Below are 4,060 nucleotides of genomic sequence, written 5' to 3'. Positions count from 1 at the left end.
TCCGCCTCTTTGCTGAAGTTAAAACAGGCACTTTTCAAATTCCCAGGTCATTCTGTGGCATGCTATTTAATTTTATCCTGCTATTGCTTGTCTTGAGCTTTTGCTTTAAGCAGATAAGACTTAGGAGATGAAGAGGGAAAGCAGAATGAAATACAAAAAAAGAAAAATGTAAAATTATCCATAGTACACAAATGAATCCTTCCCAGCCTTGAAGAAGGCACAACATGTTAGTCAAGTACATTAGCATGTTACCAACTGAAGTGGCTATTCAAATAATAAAGTATATCATTACCCAAAAACAAGAGGCAAACATATGCTTTAAAAAAGTATTCAGAAGTTTTGAGAGTTCCACATGAAAATAAAACTGTCTTGTCAATGGTTTTGATGTGACTCCCCAAATTTGCATACTGGAAATTTAATCCCTAGTGCAATAGTGATTGTGAGCCTTCTTAGAGGGCTCAGCCCTCAGAAAGAGAAACATTACTTGGAAATAGGTTAGTTTCTGTGAAAACAGATTTATGGTGAAAGGGACTCCTTTTCTCTCTGGGCCTTTCACACATGTTCTCCTGCCCTTCCTTCTTCCACCAGCAGATGACACAGCAAGAGAGTTCTTGGCAGATTCTGGCACCTCATGCTACCTTTCCAGCCTCCAGAAATGTAAGAAATAAATCTCTCTCTCTTTCCTTTCTCTCTCCTCTCTTTTTCTTCTCTCTTTGTTTTCGTCTCTCTCTCTCTCTCTCTCTTAATTAGCCTCTCTATGATGTTCTGTTATACCAACGTAAAACCATTTAAAATACTCTCTCCATCCACATCTCGTAAAGATATCCTATTCATATAACCCTGTAATGGTTTTGGAGAGTGAGAGGGAATTGTTAACTGCAGCTGTGGTAACACCAGTGACAGAGAAGATCAGGCTAGTTGGCCAACGAGTAGTAGCCACATATTCTACAAGTTATGCACCATGTAGTTAACAGGAATCCCTCTACCATCACTAACTGAGTTCCAGCTAGTCCCTGACCTGCCATGGCAGCAGCCTCGGGAGAAGCACAGGTGTGTGTTTCCTTTGGTTCTTCTGACTTGAAGATGGCTGCACAGTCAGCACAGAAAGTTTTACTATAAAGCATCACTAAGATGCCAGTAAATGACTGCTTTCCTAATATGTTGAAGAACAAACAATCCTTGCCAGTAAATAGTCAGGTTTGATGCAACAACAATAGAAGCTAGCCTGTGCCAGAAACAGAAGACTGGCCCAGCAGATGGACAGCAAACCCTCTGTCCAAGCAGCATTTAAAGTTAAGCAGAGCTTAAAGCAGTGCTTGGGTAAGAGTAACATTCAGGCACAGTAAGGCTAATCCCTAGCAGCCCTGGCCAGGGAAGCAACCAGAGGACAAGGCCTGACCATAACTCAGAAAAGCCAGTTCAGAGGAAGACTATATAGGAACATGCTATAAGGACCCTACCTAGGGGAAAGCAAGTTGTTGCATTGAGGTGGATGAGCCATAGTTCCCCAAATGGGCTTAATAAGAGGTGGTGGGGCACAGCGTGGTGAACTAGTGGCTAAAAGTCCTCACCTTGCATGTGCCAGAGTCCCTTATGGGTGTCAGTTCATGTCCTGGCTGCTCCACTTCCCATCTAGCGCCCTGCTTGTGGCCTGGGAAAGCAGATGAAAATGGCCCAAAGCCTTGAAACCCTGCGTCTGCATGGGAGAGCAAGAGGAAGTTTGTGGTTCATGGCCCCTGGCTTCGGAGCTGCTCAGTTCAGCCTGTTGTGGCCGCTTGGGAGTGAACCAGCGGATAGAGGATCTTTCCATCTCTCCTTCTCTCTATGGAATTGACTTTCCAGTAGAAATAAATAAATCTTACCCAAGAAAGGGGTGGGGGAGAAGAAGAGGTAGTAGCCAAGGTTTGGGACCTACTGGAAGAAGGGGCCTAAGGCATGGAGTTACAGATTGCAGTAGAATTAGTGGCAGAGATCAGGGTATTATAGTTAGAGAAGAGGGGATTTTGGAGGCAGAAACAGAGGCTATGGAACAGGGGGAGTGTCCTTATACACAGTTATTGAACAAGGAGCAGCCAGACAACTAGTTAGATACGCACGCACTGAAACCCAAAGGACACCTGGATGCTGAGTTGGATATCCTCCTGATGCATACAGATCCCAAGCCCAGGGACTGAAGCCTACTCTCCATCCTGTGAGAGACTCCTGCTAAAAGTCACATCTGTAAATAACTCTGAGATAACAGTTGAAAAGAAACCAAACTTCATGCATTTTATATGTATGGTTTTAAGAGCATAATATTTCCCACTATGTTTTTTATTCCTCCTACAATCCCCTACCCACTCTCTTCCTTTCCTTCTTTTTATTTTAATTTTACGATGACATTGTTTTGATTTGGCTTATAATCTCAAGGTTAGTCCTTCACTAAATAAAGAATTTACAAATAGTAAATAGAAAATTCACTATTTCTCAAGAGTATAAACAAGGGCTGTAAATAACAATCAAATCTCCAAATGTCAATCTTGTTCATATACATTACGTTTTTTGGTACTCTCTATATTAGTTACCACAAATCATGGTGCTGATTACATGTATGTAATCATTTGATGAAAGCTCATCATGCAGTATATAATTTTCTGAATGCACATTTTACTTTAGTAAGATGTTTTAAACCTCTTGTTTCTGTACTGCCGAGCTGAGATGAATTATAAAAATTGTTACAAAGACAACATATTTATCCCTATAAATACAAAAGTCAAAAGAGGTTTTGGATAACATTCATATTTTAAGTGCAGCAAATAAATAAAAGGTGTGGATGGTAGCTCTTGTGTGACCACTAACTAGCAGATGAATTTGTGCTTCTGTAGGCCTGAGTTTTCTCTCTTAATTAAAAAGGGTTGGTGAGTTACAGTCCCATGTCTTTTCTAGCTTCACTATTATATATTAGGTAAAAAGTCAAATGAAAAATGAGGATCTTTTGATGAATGTTGCTACAGAGTAACTTGCCACTTCCTGATTTATCTTTTTGTGTAACAAGAACTTAATGTAAGAAAAAGGCTAGCTAAAATGAGCAAAAAACCTGATTGAGTGATGGCCCTGACTCATGAGTAAGCCCTGTTAACCGCAAGAAAGCCTCAATCTAGTCACATAATTCTGGAGTCTCAGAAAAAGGAGAAATTATTGACTATTTCCCTCATTAAAGTCTGAAATCAGTAAGACTGAAATTAACCTCTTCCTGCTAAAACAACTGTCTAGAGTTTTTAACAGAATTAAGTTGTGTCAAAAGGCACATTTATTGAGCTCCTGCTGAATACAAAGCTTCCCAATAATTCCTGGGGTAAAAATGGCAATAAAAGCAGACAAGATGCTACGCTACTGGCCTCACAGGCTCTGGAGAAGAGGTAATACAGACAAATAAACAAGCAATGCAGAGGAGTATTACAAATAGAGAAATGGAAGGTGTAATAGGAGCAAACACAGGAAAGGCACATAATCCATTAGGAAAGATTTTGGAGCAAGTAATGCCTAAATAATGACCAGGAGGTCATTATTTTCACATGCCAGGAGGCAGTGAAATTTAGAAAATGTTCTAGTGAGACTACTGAGCTGTGACTCTCAAAGCTACTACTTAACAGCAGTGTGAGCCTGAGTAAGGCTCTTAAACCTATTAAGTCTCAGTCTTTTTATCTGTGAAATGAGATTAAAAACAACCAATGGGTTGTTAGAAAAATTCAATGGAAGAATCCATGCAAGTCCTACTTAGCACAGCACCTAACCACTGCTACTGTCATCACAGACAGTGAGGCAGAGGTGAGGAAAACAGGCAGTATTCCAGACAGAAAGCCCTTGTATAGTTCAGCCCAGAACAGACAGAGAATATGGCTTGAACATATTTTAGTGCACCTGGAAGGCAGGAGAGTAGGGGGTGGTGTACAGAGGTTAGGGTGGAAGGTCAGAACCAGAGGGCAAAACGGTCTCCATACTGTGTCAAGAGGTTTGCAGTTTATCATCCTGTAGAAATGATTCTGCACCTACTAGCTAGTGTCCTCTATAGGGGATAGGT

At 40.8% G+C, this 4,060-nt stretch overlaps 1 pseudogene; it reads left to right on the top strand.

Moving 5' to 3' along the window:
• The first annotated feature begins 1,083 nt into the window (after positions 1-1,083).
• On the top strand, positions 1,084-1,346 carry LOC121157805 (annotated as a pseudogene).
• The last annotated feature ends 2,714 nt before the right edge of the window (positions 1,347-4,060 follow it).

Source organism: Ochotona curzoniae, unplaced genomic scaffold (assembly GCF_017591425.1).
Source record: "Ochotona curzoniae isolate NIBS_2020 unplaced genomic scaffold, NIBS_Ocur_1.0 contig_3622, whole genome shotgun sequence".
Lineage (NCBI taxonomy): Eukaryota > Metazoa > Chordata > Mammalia > Lagomorpha > Ochotonidae > Ochotona > Ochotona curzoniae.
The sequence above is the reverse complement of the archived record's forward strand: the minus strand, read 5'-3'. Positions and strand labels throughout refer to the sequence as shown.